At 43.1% G+C, this 17,746-nt stretch overlaps 1 pseudogene; it reads right to left on the bottom strand.

Annotated features, from left to right (window-relative positions):
* Nucleotides 1-17,746, bottom strand: part of LOC109981525 (immunoglobulin superfamily member 21-like) — a 35,187-nt pseudogene that overhangs the window by 4,419 nt on the left and 13,022 nt on the right.

The raw sequence follows: 17,746 nt of genomic DNA, 5'->3' as shown, positions 1-17,746 counted from the left end.
TTCACTCATTACATAAATAATAGCACATAGTTTGTGGCAGTTATTTTTTTCTTAAAGGAAATTATCTCGCACAGAATTTTAATTTAAAGGTATATTCAGACCAGTTCTTGATTTTGATTTAAAGGTCACATATTATACAGAATCCACTTCACCATGTTCCTCTAACTCTAACATGTGTCTCTACTCTGTCTACAAACCCCCCAATGATGAGAAAAGTCCATCCTCTCCGTCTTTTGCTTGCTCCACTTTTCAGTAAATGTGTGCTCAAACAGGCTGAGATTTTCCCTTCATGACATCACAAAGGGCAGTAGCCCCCAGGTGGGTGACACTCCCACAGCTAGGTGTTTGTTCTGCCCTCTGAGTCTGCCTTCTCACCGTAAATAGGCCATGGAGCGTGAAAGACCGAGACACCCAAGCCTTTCCAGAGAGGGGGCGTGGTCAGACACAGCTCATTTACATATTTAAAGGTACAGACACAGAAACAGCCTGTTCTGAGCAGGGCTGAAATAGAGGGGTTTATAGACATGATCAAATACAGGATCAGAGTGGATTTAGAACAAGAAACTTCACACACATGTTTTGAGGAGCTCTCAGACTTATTTGAAGAGGAGGAAGATGATATGTGACCTTTAAATTGAACCAGTAGCTAACAGTTAGCTTCATATTTTATTGCTGCACAAAGAAGGATTCTTGGATTATTATGCTGGTTAAAATTGCTTAGGTGGTTGTAGCATAAAGAGAGAAGTTTATTTAAAACATGGGTGAGAAATTATATACTGTAGTTGTCAAAGTTTGAAGAGAGACTGAAGCAACAACTTAAAACAAAGACCTACCAACAAAACGTTCTTTTCCTTTCTTTAATCTTGGGTTTTCTGTAAAAAAATAAAAAATAAAAACACAGACATGAAAAAAAAAAAACACATTTAAAATCCGAGCACATGGAACAAATAATAATGAATAAACCAAAACTACACAAACAGACTCACCGAACACTATGAGGCGCGTGTGTGTGTCCGTGGAGCCCAGAGGATTCTCGGCCGTGCAGCGAAACATGGAGCCGTTGAGCTCAGCAGGAACTCTGTCCAGGACGAGTTCTCGTCCGTCATGAGTCTCGCTGCCATCCAGGAGACGACCCCCGACTCTGGTCCAGGTGAACATGGGCTCAGGGAACACCTCGCTCTGTGGACACACACACAACATTCAGACATTTTTACACTGATATTATGTTTTTATACGAGAAAAAGGACAAGAGAAATCAGTTCCCAGACTTCACTTACAGATCGACTTTCCATAGAAAATGTTCTTTCCTGTAAAGTTTTATCAAAGCTGACACTGAAACAACCTGCCTGACGAAATCAGGCAGGTTGTTTCAGAGCTGCGGGGTTCTGACAGCAGAGATTCAGTCATCTCTCACAATTTGAAGTGTAGCAGGCCTGAGGGAGAGACCGCAGCTCTGCACACCTACCCGCAGCTAACAGGCAGGCAGGTGGTGTAAAGAATCCAAAATGTGGGTAATGCCTTGTTGAGGAAGTCTGACTTTGAGAAATCTGTGATCTTTTCTTTTTTTTTTTTTTTTTTTTCTTTTAACTAAAAGGTTATCATGCAACTTCTTGGTCAGAGGCAGCTGCTGTTCTCAGAGGACGCTTCAGGTCGGGACGCTTCGTTGAGCTGATCTTCATGATTTGATTGTTTTTAAACTCAAAAGGTTGGATGACAGGAGAACCCAGCTGACATTCAAGCTGGTTTGAAATATTCTGCCAACAATGAAGACAGCTGTGACAGATATCTGAAAGCTCTCTCAGCCTTCTCAAACATAAATCAAGTCCCCCCCCCCCCCCCCCCCCCCTTCATTTCCTGTCTGATCTCGCTCTGTGCATTTGGACTCAAAACACAACCCAAAGAACTCGGCAGTGAGCGAGACACGACTCTGACAGCTGAACCCCTAACCCTCCACTAGCCATTTCCTGCTTGTTTGTGTGTGATAATGTGGGTCAGGTCTTCAGTTCTTGCTTAACTTCTTCACAGTCAGACAGCTCACTTTTTGAGACATCAGCTCATAAGAAGAGTTTGGGTGCCTTGGATCAGACCTCAATGCTCATCTGCAGACGTGTTTAATATGCTGACATCACAGGGACAGAGACGGGGAACCGACAAACTGGGAGGGCGCACTTCTCATTTGCCCGCTGATTGTGGAGAATGAAACATGAGTAAAACAGTTCAGGTCAAGTTTGACTTAAAGGCTTTATATGCGATTTTTCACACTTAAAAATAATAGGAAATCAAGTCTATCCTCTGAAAATAACCCTGTGAGTCATGACTGTCTACAATGGGTGTAACACTCGAGTCCCACTGTCTGTGATGCTTTCAGAATTTTCAGAGTCCTATCTTCAGTTTGTTTACATCGCCGGGACGGCCGACTGACTCCTCCCCTCGCGTATAAAAGTTGTTTAATTGAGGGACTAGAGAAAAGAAGAATAACATACTGTACTCACTGCTTAACTGTGTTTCTAGATCACGCTCATTTCAGGTAAATTTACATGCAGTGTGAAGATACGAGCATAATAAAGATCGCTAGCATTAGCATGCTAACACAACAATGCAGCGCAAGTTGTTTTAGTTTCATGCTGGTGCTCAAGGGCAACATCTGCTGGATCAAAAGATCGCATATAAAGCCTTTAAGTGTCTGGTATAAGAGAGTATGTTTGTCTTCCTGGAGCATCAGTAAATTTGTCTTTGTAAGACTGTACTACATGAACCGCCTTCTTATTCATGTTCATATTCATAAAATAAAGACGTTTGCATGAATCTCTAAAAATCTACTTCAGCTCATATTTCAGCTGATAATAAAAAGGTTCTCACTGTGATATCATGTTTGCATTATTATTATTATTTGGAGTGATATTCATAGAGGCTCAGTGGAGGCGAGAGCCTGGTAACCAGCAGATTTAACATATTTGACCTGAGGGGGCCTGATGATGAGTGTGGGGGGTGGGGGGATTAGTTCAGCCACATATGCCGGGGAGCCTGACCGTGCAAAAGCTCTGGAGTAAATGGTGGAAATGTTGAACTGGAGTCTGCATGCACATGGGGGAAGAGCAGTGAAGAGATCTAAGCACAAGAGGAAATGTGAGACTGTCGGTTTGATGGAGTGAGACGACCTGCAGCAGAGTTCTGGATCCAGACGATCGGGAAGGGACATTCAAATGATGGAGAAGGTGTAACAAGAGTCAATGCAAGATGACATAAAGGGCTGTATATGCATCTCTGGCTCTGCAGTTTAAACTACAGATGTGTTTTTAAAAATTGGAGAGAGAGATAGTTGCTTTGGGTCTTTGAGACATGTTGCATCAAATCCTTGTGAAGTATTTTGCAGCTTACGTCTGTTAAAAAAATGAACGTAATAAATAAATGTCACTCCTCAGCCTTTGCTTCATTCTTTATGCGCAGACATCTCTAAAAGTCCCCGACTCTGGCTCTCCAGTTCCTCTGAACCGTCACAAGAAGTTCTGATTTCAAAGCTTCAGCTGTCAGCGTCGGGTCACGAGGGAGAACGACACCCACCAACATCAGTCGCCCTTTTTTTTTTTTTTTTTTTTTTTTTTTTTTTACCCTGCGCGTCCCAACTAATCCAGCTCATCATGTTCAAACGTATCACTGATTAGCTACACCACTGTCTGAATATCAAAGGCATAACCATCTGCATGTTTTTTTGATGTTTTTATCATATATTTCTTTAAACTCAGGACTTAAAAACTATCTGTGCATGTTTTTTAAACTTAATTTATTTAAAGTCAGGACAAATCTGCATCACATATTCTTCATAATCCAGCTGCTGCTGTCGGTCAGTGATCGGAGAAGAATCATCTGGATGTCCAGCTCTTTTTAGAACGTATGTGATTGGACAAATATGAGCTTTTATTCCTCTTCAGATGCTGAGATACTAAACTAAGGTTGTCAACATTTTCTTGAGTTATTTTTTGGACCTTTTTGTCTTTATTAGAGAGGACAGCTGATGAGAGACAGGAGATGCTGTGGGGGGGTGACATGCAGTAAAGGGCAGAGGTCAGATTCAAACCCACGGCCGCTGTGCAGAGGACTAAAGCCTCTGTACAGGTGCATGCGTCATAACCGCTAGGCTAGTGGCACCCCAGACGAAAAGTAATGAACAGTCAGACCAATAACCTGCCAAACAGAGATTTTCCAAGAAAGAACCAGAACCAGAGTTTAAAATCAGACCCCCCCCCCCCCCCCCCACCGCCCTCGAGGGTGGAACTTTAGGAACATCAGGATGTAGGAAACAGATTTATTTGTTTGATGTGAAAATCATTTGCATCTAAATGTGTTTCAAAATTATCATAAGAGCTCATCTATCCATCTAAAGTGTCCTTGAGCTACCTCCTCTCTCCTCCTCCCTCCTCCTCCCTCTCCTCTCTCCTCCCTCGTCTCCTCCCTTCCTCCCCCTCATCCTCCTCCTCTCTCCTCCTCTTCTCCTCCTCTTCTCTTCTCCCTCCTCTCTCCTCCATCCTCTCCTCCTCCTCCTCCTCCTCCTCCCTCCTCTCCTCCATCCTCTTCTCCCTCGTCCCCTCCTCCCTCCTCCTCCTCCTCCCTCCTCATCATCTTCCTCCTCCAGGAGCATTGCTGCAGGCTGCTGCACCACCAGGCAAAAATAGCACCTCAGTTTTTATTCTGTGCAAAATGTGTGAACTGTAACTTAGAATCTACTCCTAGCTTTATTAATAAAATACCTCCAGAGAGTGAGTTTTAATCCACAGACACACACACACTTTTCTTTTCAGTACACAACACTTGATTCAGAAATCTAAATACCTCTGCTCTCACAAATGTTATTATGAAGCCCAATAGAAATCAGAATCTCTGCATTTCTCCTAAAGAGCTGGTTTGGAGAAACAGCTTCCAAGAGGAGTCTCTGCACCACGGCTTTCAAAGTGGGCAGAAAAGAAAGTGAAACCAATCGTTGCCTGGAGGGGAGAAACTCACTCCAAAAAATCTTCAAAAAACATGGTCCTCTTTGTAGAGGGAATGCATCCTTCTTATTGACGACATTCTGCGAGCTGTTTCTGATCAAAGAATGAAACTCACCGCTGAGGGTCCGAGCTGGAAGCCCTGGACTGTGATCCGCACTGTGTCCCCCACTGTGGCTCGATCGGGGGTCATGGACAGCTTGGGTCCTCTGGGAGCAGCTGGTAGAGAGTAAAAGAAAAATTATAAAAAGGAAGTTCTATATCTTCATTTAAAAAAACACTAAAAGGAAGTTAGGCAACATTAGGACAAAATCATAAGAGCAGGAATAATGGTGTAAATAAACGACAAAGTGCTGGGGCTTTTTCAAGGATTTCAAGGATGTACCCTCCTGCTCTCAGCACATCCACCAGCTGGAGAGAAGCTGTGCTCACTTCCTGTTTGTCTGAATAAATGAACCCGGCAGCCCGACCTTGTTGAGTCCTCTAAAGTTCTGAATTTGTTCTGTGCTTGTGTTGAAGTGTAAATGTCCGCAGCTCTCATTCACCTCATTAGCTCCTCGGCCTCTTCACATCCTCGTCTGTGTCAGGACTCCTGGGAGTGAGTCTGACTCCACTGTTTACAGGACAGTCTGTTTATTTACTGTGGTGACCTGAGTCATCGTGTTGACTGACCCCAAACCTCCTCGACTTCTTTACTCACCGCTTCAATCACAACAAAGACAGCCTGGAACAGCCTTAGAGCTGAATCCAAATGTCCCGTTTTTGAAAAGCAAACTGAGCCCTCACTTACTTCATCACGCATACTGAGACTGGTTAACTTCATTGCATCCTGTCGGGATGGGTGCAGGGTTCATTACTGTAGGTGCTGATAGTGTGACGGCCTCTGCATAATGTGTGTGCGTGTGTGTATGTCTCATGTGCTCCTAGATTTGGAGCACCTGGGCTCATTGCTCCACCCAGGATGTAAAATCCCAGCTTCCTGTGTGCATCTCTCTCTCTCTCTCTCTCTCTCTCTCTCTGTCTCTCTCTCTCTCTCTGTCTCTCTCTGTCTCTCTCTCTCTCTGTCTCTCTCTCTCTCTGTCTCTCTCTCTCTCTCTCTCTCTCTCTGTCTCTCTCTCTCTCTGTCTCTCTCTCTCTCTCTCTCTCTCTCTCTCTCACAGCCTGACGGACATGTGCACAGTTGTTCACCACTGATGATACAGATTAAACACTTTTGTTATTTGATATATTTGCCTAATTTTGTAATAATTAATATGTTTTCTTTGATAACTTCTGACTCCTCCCATTTTTTGCCGTGACCCACGAACCGGGTTATGACAAAAGAAAGACCTCAGGATCTACAGCGAATACTTTCAGGTTTATTGGTATCAGTGGGGGAAGTGGTTAAGTGTTCCGTCCAGTAGCGGATAGACGGCCTCTGCTATAAACAATGACATGCAGGACTCCTCTTGTGTATTTAGTACCAGGGTCGTCCCTTTACCATCCTTGGAAGAAAAAAAACATGCTACTGAATATAATCAATGAATCAATGATGTGAATCAGCAGGGATTTAAAAGGAAGTGTACCCTATGGAGACTGAAAAATAAGTGTGTATGTTCCATATACCTGCGTATACGCTGCACTACCCCACTGTTTAGTATCACATATTTCATGTTACTTTTGAATTCATTCATTATTTGAACCTTTCTAATTATTGACAGGAGATCACAGTGACCTGCAGGGAAGCTAAATATATGAAGACCAAAAAGTTCTCTAAAAGTTTGCAGATAGTCTGCTGAGTGCCTTTTGGACACGGTGACTGTGGATTTCTCGGGGATGTCCCGACTTTCACCTTAGCTGGCTCAACTGGGTCATTGATTTCTGCATGCACACGCACATTATGCACTTTAAAAACAACATAATTTTATATCCCTGAGTTTATTTTTTCATAAATGGCAAACAGGGTACCCGTTGCACAGCCTAAACACGTTTCTCAGGTGAGTATGGTTGCAGGAACAAACCATGAAAAATCAATCAAAAGCTGTTTTTTAAATTTAAATTTTAAATACACCAGCGCAGTGCAGCGTCTTCAGCTTTAGTCACTTCGCTCTCAGTTAGTTCAACTTTTTGGACCATTGCTGCTTTTATCAATATCACGTCTCCATCACCATCCAGTCATAATCAAGAAGCGGCGGGGCTTATGATATCAGCTTTGTCAACAACAAATGGCGGAGGAGAAATTAATCAAACTCGTCTTATTGAGGGAAAGATTTCCAGATGTAGAGCTGTTGAGAATGCAGGACACAAATCATTTACCTTGCTCTCATATTTCTTTGAATGAAGGAAACGTTTTTGCACAATTAGCTGTTTATTTATGTCTAAGATTTATTTTTGGGCTTCTTGTCTTTTGCAGATAGGACGGTGGATGGAGTAGAACGGAACCAAAAAGCATTCAGGACGTTCAGCTACACGATGATCCAGCAGATGTCGCCCTTGAGCACCAGCATGAAACCAAAACAACTTGCGCTGCATTGTTGTGTTAGCATGCTAATTCTAGTGATCTTTATTATGCTCGTATCTTCACACTGCATGTAAATTTACCTGAAATGAGCGTGATCTAGAAACACAGTTAAGCAGTGAGTACAGTATGTTATTCTTCTTTTCTCTTGTCCCTCAATTAAACAACTTTTATACGGGAGGGGAGGAGTCAGCCGGCCGTCCTGGCGATGTAAACAAACTGAAGATAGGACTCTGAAAACTCTGAAAACATCACAGACAGTGGGACTCAGGTGTTACACCCATTGTAGACAGTCATGACTCACAGAGTTATTTTCAGAGGATAGACTTGATTTCTATTACTTTTAAGTGTGAAAAATCCCTTTAAACTCTTTTCTGGAGATGTTTCATTTTCAGCAGTTAAAAGAGACAAACTGAACTTTTGGCCCGTGTGACTCACCCAGTGTGACCTCGGCCTGCATGGGCATGGACAGAGCCGGGTGGTTGACCTCACAGCTGAACAGAGCCTCGTTGTCCAGCTGGGGGTTCAGGCTCCAGGTCAGCATGGCTCTCACCTCCATGGTGCCGTCGCCCACCGCCTGCTGTCGGTGCTGGAAGTAGTATAGTGGGTCACTGCTCTGGACCCAGCGGGGAAACTCCCAGCTCACCACCGTCTCCGGGATCACCTCGGTGGTCTGCTCCGGGCCCGGCTGGGGCGCTTGCTCCCGGCCCGGTTCGGGTCCGTCTTGTCCGAGCCGGGCCGGTTTGCCCTGCTTCTCGGGCGGGGGACGGGGACTTCTGGAGTTTGGTGTCGTCCAGGTCTCGGCTGACGTGGATCTGAGAGCTCAGGAGTCCCGCTCGGCTCCGTCCCCGGCTCTTTCCTGGTTTCTTGTTTTGTTCTCCTTTTGAAGAGGGAGACTGGCCAGGTGGAACCACATCGATAAGCTCCCCATCCCGCTTAAAGTACACCTGAGAGGACGGACAGAAACAGGTGAGCTGCACAGGAACACAAAAACTGAGGCTCTGAAATAATAAGCTGAAGTTCTGGAGTCACTGAAGACGCTTAAAAAGAAAGTTCAGGGCAAGGAGCACGTTAATCCTCCTGAACCAGGACCTGCTCATCCACCCAAACTGTTTCAGTAACTGTTAACTGAAGCTCTGTCGGGTCTGCCTGTCTCCAATGGTGAACAAAGAGGGCCCATGGTGGTTACTTTTTAAAAAAAATTTTATTTTGGACTCCTTTGGATAGAGTAGGAAACCAGGGAGAGCGAGCTGGGAATGAGATGCGAGAAAGGAGCCACAGGTAAGACTAGAACTGCCCCACTTGGAGGACCAAAGCCTCCGTACATGGGGCTCAACCTAACTGCTAAGCCATCAGCACCCCCTGTGGTTGCTTCCTGCAATTTGGTTTGATAGAGGTCCATTCATGTTCCACACCAAAGTCTGAAAATAGTGCACCGAGACCCACCTTTACAAGCGGTCTTGATACAGTTGTTTGGTTTGCAACAGCGTTTGATTGACAGATTTCACACCAACATAAAGAAACCGTGCTAACTTGGCAAAGTTTGCAGATTTTCCCTTCATGACATCACAAAGGGCAGTAGCCCCTCCCCCAGGTGGGTGACACTCCAACAGCTAGGTGTTTGTTCTGCCCTCTGAGTCTGCCTTCTCACCGTAAACAATAGGACATGGAGAGAGAGAGCCCTTCCAGAGAGGGGGCGTGGTCAGACACAGCTCATTTACATATTTAAAGGTACAGACACAGAAACAGCCTGTTCTGAGCAGGGCTGAAATAGAGGGGTTTATAGACATGATCAAATACAGGAGTTCGCTTTAACCAAACCAAACAGATCAGGTTTGAATACGCCCTTCATCTTTCAATCACTCCAACATGGGGCTTAATAATTCGCTCCTCCGTCCGACTGGAGCTCCATGTGGATATCATCCATCACTCGCTTCTCACCACCAGCCATGTTTAAAGTGACATTCTGGTTTTTTTTTAACTTAAGATTGAAACGACTCCTTCAGACGTCCCCGCTCTGTCACACACCAAATCTGATGAGACTACTTTGTGTTTTTATGGCCCTAAACTGTGAAACACTCTCCCTTTGGATATTAGATCTGCAAACGCAATCACAGTTTCTGCATCAGAAAAAACCTCCCCAGCTCTGCATACAAAATCTTTTCTATATGTCCTTAAGTATTTATTTGTTTCTTCCTCGACCTCTAGCTCTCATTTCTATCTTGTACTTCTCGTTCATCTTCAGCTCGTCTTCTTTTTTCGGGCAGCATCTTTGCAAAAAAAGGCGAGTTTCAGATAAATTATTATGATGAATAAATACTCAAAAAGTAACCTCAGAGTGTGCACAACATTTGGAAACATAAATAAATTATGAAGATGTCTTTTTCTCTTTTTGCACTAACACAAATGTTATCTGTGGATATTACATTTTCTATTTCTGCACAACCTCTATCTGTGGGTCATTTAGAGGAAATGCACTCTGACATTATCTCGAATATTAAATGACCCTCGTTCAAAAACAATACAGCGGAACTCTCTGTGCACACACTGCTGCATTTATAGCTGTGTGTGTGTGTGTGTGTGTGTGTGTGTGTGTGTGTGTGTGTGTGTGTGTGTGTGTGTGTGTGTGTGTGTGTGTGTGTGTGTGTGTGTGTGTGTCCGCATGATGTGTGTGTGTTAGCGGACAGCTTATAGCCAAAAGCTGCTTTTTATCCTGTTTATTTCCAATTTGACCACAGACATCCCTGTTATCACTTTATAACCTGCTGCTGTGTGCAGCGCGGATCCCCAGACGGTCAGAGATGTTGAACAGTGAAGAAGATAACAGCGCTTAGTTCAGGACTATTATTACACATGGATGCAGTTTTATTTCATCACAATATGCAGCTGAGCTCTAATCCACTGACATCAGTCCTCAACACGTTTCTCATTAAAGGTCAAACAGGGTGCAAACAAACGCTGGAGCGGCAGTGTTGACTGATTAGGGAATTTCTTATTGTTTCATTTTTAAAAGCCAAGCAAAGCTTTTTCCTTTTCATTCTGCGGCGAGGGTATCGACATCCTCTCTCTCCCTCACACCATCAGGATTTTCCAAAAAACGTTTTCCAGTCAGACACACAGAGGAGTGACGCAGATTTCGATTACAGAGAGCGAGTCCTTGCAGAGAGATAAAAGAGGAGAGAGTCTCACCACGGGGGCCGGCTTGGCTCCTGTCACAATGCAGACCAGAGAGAAGTTCTGGGCCTCGTAGCGGCTGAAAGGAGCCGGGCTGTCGGCTGCCACCACAGAGATAGACTTTGGAGGCACTGAAGAGTTCAAACACAGAAGCAGCTTTATCGATGGGAAATATGCATAAAGTGTATTAAAGGCAGAAAAATCAGGGTTAAGTGATAAGTCGAGTGCAGGTGGAGACTGAGCTGAAGCAGCTTCAAGTGTGTGAAATCAGTTGGATTTCATTTTCATCAAAGGAATATGTTCTGTTAAATGAGCTGACTTACACTTTCTGTAAACTCAGAGGTTCAGATATCTATCATGTCTGCATGCACAGAGTCACAATGAGGTGGAAATCTTTCTTTATGGTGAAATAATGTGCAATAAAAAGAATCCTAATGAGTGTGCTCATCTCCCCCCCCCCCCCCCCTGGTTTTAATATTCACGGTCTGACCTGCGATATAAAAACACACCTATGACAGTGAGGATGATGCTGCCGGAGGCGAGGATCACTTTATCTCTGGAGCGCCGGTCGTAGATCCCCACGTGACACTCGTACAGGCCATCGTCCTCCATCTGCACCTCGGGGAGACTTTAAGAAAACACACACAGACACAAATGAGACACTTTATACACAGATGTTGTCCGGTAATGGAAAGGGAAGGAGACTGAATGATTTTATGTTTTTACAAAGAAATGTTAAGAGACATCAAAGTAATGTGAATGCTGAAACTGTTCTTTATGTATTACATTAATGCTCACTGGACTTCAAAAATGTATCTTCCTTACATGCACTCTGTGAGTAGTTACACACATTAAGATTTTTTCTCATAGTCCACTGCACAGCTCCTACATTGTTGTACATTTTGTGTTTTTTATTTTTATATTTTATATCTTAAATTTTTTAATTCTATTTTATGTGTTGTAAAAATATGTTGCTTCTTATACTGTATTATTTAAGTTGTTGCTAGTTCTGCTTTATTTCCTTGTTAATTGTTTAGCACCAATACACCAAGTCAAATTCCTTGTATGTGTAAATGTACTTGGCAATTCTGATTCAGATAAGAGTACACAAAAAACACAAAGTAACAGACAGAGACACAAACAGAGACAAAATACAAAACCATCTATGAGACAAATCTGGGAGTCAATAGTTCAAGCAGTCGAGGTTAAAACATCGACATCCTGTAGAATCTGCTTCCAGGTCTTTTAGTTAGGAAATCAACTACTCGAGTTTCAAGTCATTCTGCGACAGACTCCAGGCTGCGGTGATTCTAGAGTCCTCCAACCAGCATTCATCCCCTTTATCCCTTTATGTTATAAATAATAGTAACCATTAGGACACTTGATCCAACATCTTGCTTTCTATTTTCGCTTCTATTCGGATATTTCCTCTTCATTCTTGGGTGACGTTGACAAACTCGGGTTCTCACAGGAATAATGCATGCAGCGCTCGGTGGTGCAATGAGAATGAATGTTGTTAGATGCGTCACTGCTGTGGTTTAAAGTCCGTCAGGCCTCAGTCCCTTACTGGACTGAGGCCTTAAGCGATCGCTCTGCTTTGCCTGTTGACAAGCACCGCCTCTGAAAGCAGAAATACCCAAAAGACCTTCTCCCTGTTTCTGTCCAAGCCTTACAGAAAGAGAGCACATTTGTAATTACTGTTTTTATATTGTTTTGATGTATTGTCCATGCAGCAACTTCCCAGTATCCGAGACAAATTTCTCCCTAGGGAGAAGAATAAAGAAACCTTGACCTTGACCTTGAGCATGAAGAGGTCCCTGAGAAGGCAAAGAATACTGACTAAAAAATGTTGGAACAAAGTGTTGATTGGTTTTAGTGAAAATGTTTCTAAATTGACAAAATATTTTCGGTGGGTTGTTTCTTTTCTTTTCTTTTCTTTTCTTTCTTTTCTTTCTTTTCTTCTTTTTTCTTTTTTTTCTTTTTTTTCTTTTTTTAAAATTTTTATTTATTTATTGCAAGACAAGCCTCTCCTGACTATAAAAATTAAAGCATGTTAAAGTCCAGCCTTACCGTACAGTGGACCTGTAGACCAGGTCCTCCCGTTTCTTGTTGTCCTCCAGGTGAGAGTAGCTGGTGTTGTACATGGCATCGTAGGTGAAAATCTTCTGCTTTGCGTTGCCTCCTTCAGTCACCTGAGAGGTGGAGAGCACATCGTTATGAATGGATGTGCATGTTAATAAAGACTATTGAAACATTACTTCATGAAGTTTACTTTAGTACTTTGAAATCCTGCAGAAAAGACACAGTGACACGTGTTCCAGTTTAAAGACACGACAACACCTGTCTAATCTTCTCTCGTCTATATTCTCAACCTGTAGTGAGTTCACTATATTTGACTTTTTAGGTCATATATTATATCTGATCATCTTTAAGTTGAGGGCTGCGTGGATGTACAGTGGTTAGTGCTGTCGCCTCACAGTGAGGAGGTTCCTGGTTTGAATCCTCGTCTGTCAGGAGTCTCTCTCTGTGTGGAGTCTGCATGTTCTCCCCGTGCATGTGTGGGTTCTCTCCGTCTTCCTCCCACAGTCTAAAGACATGCTGGTTAGGTTAACTGGAGACTCTAAATTGTCTGTAAGTGTGATATATATGTCAGGCCTGTGATTGGTTCAACTCCGAATGGGAAAAACAATAAACACTAGACCCCCTAATGGATGCAAACTTTTTTCTTTAATTTTTTCCTATTTTAGATGTATTTTTGGGGCTTTTGGGGCCTTTAATGGAGAGACAGGACAGTGTATAGAGTCAGAAATCAGGGAGAGAGAGAGAGTAGGGAATGACATGCGGGAAAGGAGTCACAGGTGGGATTCAAATCTGTGCCGCACGCATGGAGGACCATGGCATCCATATATGGGGCGCACACCAACCACTGCGCCACCAGCGCCACTCAATTCAATTTTAATTATTCTTTTAACAATGCCCCTAAAGATTGGGGTGGGATGGGGGAGGGCAGGAACTGGTTTGATGGTTGATGGGGGCGGAAAGGGTCTTGCTTTTTATTTTTATTTTTTGTTCGTTTTTGTTTTGTTTTGTTTCTTTTGTTTGTTTTTTCTTTGTTTTACTGTGTTTTGTTTTGTCCTGGCTTTATGGAGGTGAAGTGTACCTCTTGTGTTTTTGTTTGTCTATTGGGTGTTACTATAATAAAAATAATTTAAAAAAACAAAAAAAACAATGCCCCTCATCTTCACTTTAGTTATTTTAGTACATTCTTTATTTTATTTTTCTTTAAGATTCGTTCACTAACCACTAGGCCACCAGCACCCAAAATGTCATTATTTTTATTTGAACCTTCCCATGGGAATCAAACCAGGTCTCAGAAAACATCTAGAATTGAATCTCTACAGAGTCAGAGTGTGAGGAGTATTTGGGCAAAGACTTCATGTGACAGATGAAGTAAAGTTGATCTGAAGACGGTGCTTCACTGTACTGAGTATTTGCACACAGACACATCGAGTGCAGGAGGAGGAGATTCATGAGTCAGACGCAGACTCAAGCTGACAGGCAGCTGCTTTCACATTAAGTTCACCTGCGTGCTCACCCGGAACCACACGATCTCTCGCAGGTTCCCATCCGTTTGGAAGTTACACTTCAGAGTCACCGTGTCTCCGATGACGACGTGAGGGAGGGGGTCAATGGAGACCGTTAAATAACCTGTGGCAGAAAGAGAAAAAAAACAAGATTAAATAAATCCCTCCCCTGTATGGATCCTATAGTCCACTGTGATGTTACGTAATGTTTCCATACATTTACAATCGGCTGTGAGAGCTTCTGTGGACGTGTTGACCTGCACTCAGCAGCCTCTCTGTTAATCACCCTGCAGCCGGCAGACCTCCACTTCGCTCCCTCTCTGCTTTGTGCAGATTAAAGCTGAGTCGACATGGACGCCCCGCGATGCAAACATCTCCCGTGCTGCGTTAAAATCTTTTCAGGGAGGTCAGCACGACGTGAACACTTGACATCATGTAAGCCAATATGTAAACCGTAGGATCAGCAGAAGATTAAAGACACCCAGTGTTTGCAGAAGCAACACACATCCTGCTTCTGTTCTCTGCTCGCTTTGTGGTTAAACCCGCTTCTGCTCAGGAGACACAGGAGACAACTTCCAGATGGATTAAAGACGATCACGATTGGTTTAGCAGATTTGTTGTAGGACTAAAATTTCACAACACAGAAGACATCTTTGATGCTAACACTGACGCCGGCTGCAAAAAAACAGCCAATTACAGGCCGTTTAATGTTGACAATTCTTTTAATGATCTGCTGGTTTGGCTACCTCGGCATTGACTTGAATAATCTGGGCTGTGTTTTTCAGTTAAGAGCCAATCAGAAAGCGAAGGTTGTCCTGGATGACCCTCTCATGCATCGTCTTAATACAGAGTTTAGACTTTAACGCCCGTATTTTAGAGAAACTTGGGAGAGGAGAAGGTGCATGGGGGCCGACATACTGAACAGGGGCCACCGATCGGAATCGAACCTTTACGTGGGCTTAAGCCTCTGTACATGGGGCATGCACTAACAGTTAGACTACGAGTGTCCCTGGTTCTCCCTTGTTATTGAAGGTTGCAACATTGAAGCCTCCTTTCCCCGCCGATTGCAAATCTAACAGCCTGTCTCCTTTAGAGCAATACATCAGTTTAATGTCTCCTAAGACGACAGCGGCCCTGATGGTCCTGTACTATCTGCTTCTCCCAGGAGACCAATGTCGATGGAAGAGATGTTGAACTGGAACAACTACAGCCATCACCGTCATCGACATGTAACAACAGGACTTAGTTTGACTTGAAGTTCCTTTTTATCAGACACATGAAGTGCAGCCCTGCTAAACTTAAAGGTCACATATCCTCCTCCTCTTCAACCAGTGTAAATAAGTCTCAGAGCTTCTCAAAACATGTGTGTGGAGTTTCTTGTTCTAAATCCACTCTGATCCTGTATTTGATCATGTCTATAAACCCCTCTATTTCAGCCCTGCTCAGAACAGGCTGCTTTTGTGTCTGTACCTTTAAATATGTAAATGAGCTGTGTCTGACCACACCCCCTCTCTGGAAGGGCTTGGGTGTACTCGGTGCTTTCTCGCTCCATGTCCTGTTGTTTACGGTGAGAAGGCAGACTCAGACGGCAGAACAAACAGCTAGCTGTGGGAGTGTCACCCACCTGGGGGAGGGGCTACTGCCCTTTGTGATGTCACGAAGGGAAAATCTCCAAACAGCCTGTTTGAGCACACATTTTCTGAAAAGTGGAGCAGGCTAAAGACGGAGAGGATGGACATTTCTCATCATTGGGGGGTTTGTAGACAGACTAGAGACACATGTTAGAGTTAGAGAAACATGGAGAAGTGTGTTTTGGATAATATGTGACCTTTAAAGTTTTAGTTTAAACCCCCTGAAACGATGAAAAACTTGAGAATGAGGTTGCATTGCTATGTATGAGCTTGTTCTGTTACTCTACATTCACCTTGGCCGCGCTTCACTTCTGTTTCAGACATCTGGGTCGTCTGAAACCTCTTCAATCGCAGACACAGATTGCACATAAGGTTTTTAATTTTAGATTTATTTCATTCGTAAAGGGACCTTATTACAATATTAAACATGTGAGTAAGACTAACCTCATTTTTGTTCCTCGGCAGTTTCTCGGTTGTTTATTGAACTTTACTTTAAAATAAATCAGAATCTCCTGGCATTCAAAAAGAAGAAGGTTAACTTTGTAAGGAGGACAATGTTTTGCATTATACAGATGTTATATGGCATTGTTGAATGGAAAATTTCCCCCTGAAAGGCTGCGACTCGTACAATTGAGGCGGAGCGGCACATTTTTCATGCTGAATCGGTAACACAGACACGTACCTCAAAGCAAAGGCAAAGCAAACACACATGAAACTGTGCAGAGGAAGAGAAGGTCAGAGGCAAAGAGAAATGTGGAAGTCTGAGAACAGAGAGCGGAAAAGAATGAAAGCTGCAGTGTAAATTAAAACAGAACCCCGACTCTGTGCAGGAGTACAAAGGAAAGGTCTGCTTAAGGACACACAGTCCTGACTGCTCGTATCGATTTCCTGTTACGTTTTAAACCTCACTGATCCGCCCAGTGAGTCATTAAGAAACTCTGCTTTCCAGCCTTTATTTCAAATCTAAGCTCATGTCAGGAAGTTTCCTATCCAGCCCAAATCTTATATGTTACTTCCTGAGCTGAGATATGAGTCAAAAGACACTGCAGATGCTTAGACGATTGCAATTAGATCGAATGAGGCTGACTCTAAAGGTAACTCAATCCCTCGCTGGCCTCAAAGTCAAATTTCAAACTTTACAGGTGAAATAAAACTGTTTCCTGAACAGTACAGAAAAACATTTTTTTGTTTCTAAAACCAATTCTTCTATTCAGGAACACAGTTGTGATGTTGAATATATTATTATTATTAATTTATAAAACTCACCTTATTAAATTAAGACTTAAAGGCTTTATATGTGATTTTTTGATCCAGCAGATGTCGCCCTTGAGCACCAGCATGAAACCAAAACAACTTGCGGTGCATTGTTGTGTTAGCATGCTAATGCTAGCGATCTTTATTATGCTCGTATCTTCACACTGCATGTAAATTTACCTGAAATGAGCGTGATCTAGAAACACAGTTAAGCAGTGAGTACAGTATGTTATTCTTCGTTTCTCTAGTCCCTCAATTAAACAACTTTTATACACGAGGGGAGGAGTCAGCCGGCCGTCCCGGCGATGTAAACAAACTGAAGATAGGACTCTGAAAACTCTGAAATCATCACAGACAGTGGGACTCGGGTGTTACACCCATTGTAGACAGTCATTACACACAGAGTTATTTTCAGAGGATATACTTGATTTCTATTACATTTAAGTGTGAAAAATCACATATAAAACCTTTAAAGTGGTGTAAAATTAGGGGGTGTGGCCTCAGGAGGGAGCTGCTAGCTGTCTGCTATGTGTCACCTCAGCTGATTCAGACACTGACCTTTACCTGCCTTTTGCATGGTAGTCAGGATTTCTCTTTTTTATCAAAGAATTTGACCAAGGTGAG

Source organism: Labrus bergylta, chromosome 12 (assembly GCF_963930695.1).
Source record: "Labrus bergylta chromosome 12, fLabBer1.1, whole genome shotgun sequence".
NCBI classification, from domain to species: Eukaryota; Metazoa; Chordata; class Actinopteri; order Labriformes; family Labridae; genus Labrus; species Labrus bergylta.
The sequence above is the reverse complement of the archived record's forward strand: the minus strand, read 5'-3'. Positions and strand labels throughout refer to the sequence as shown.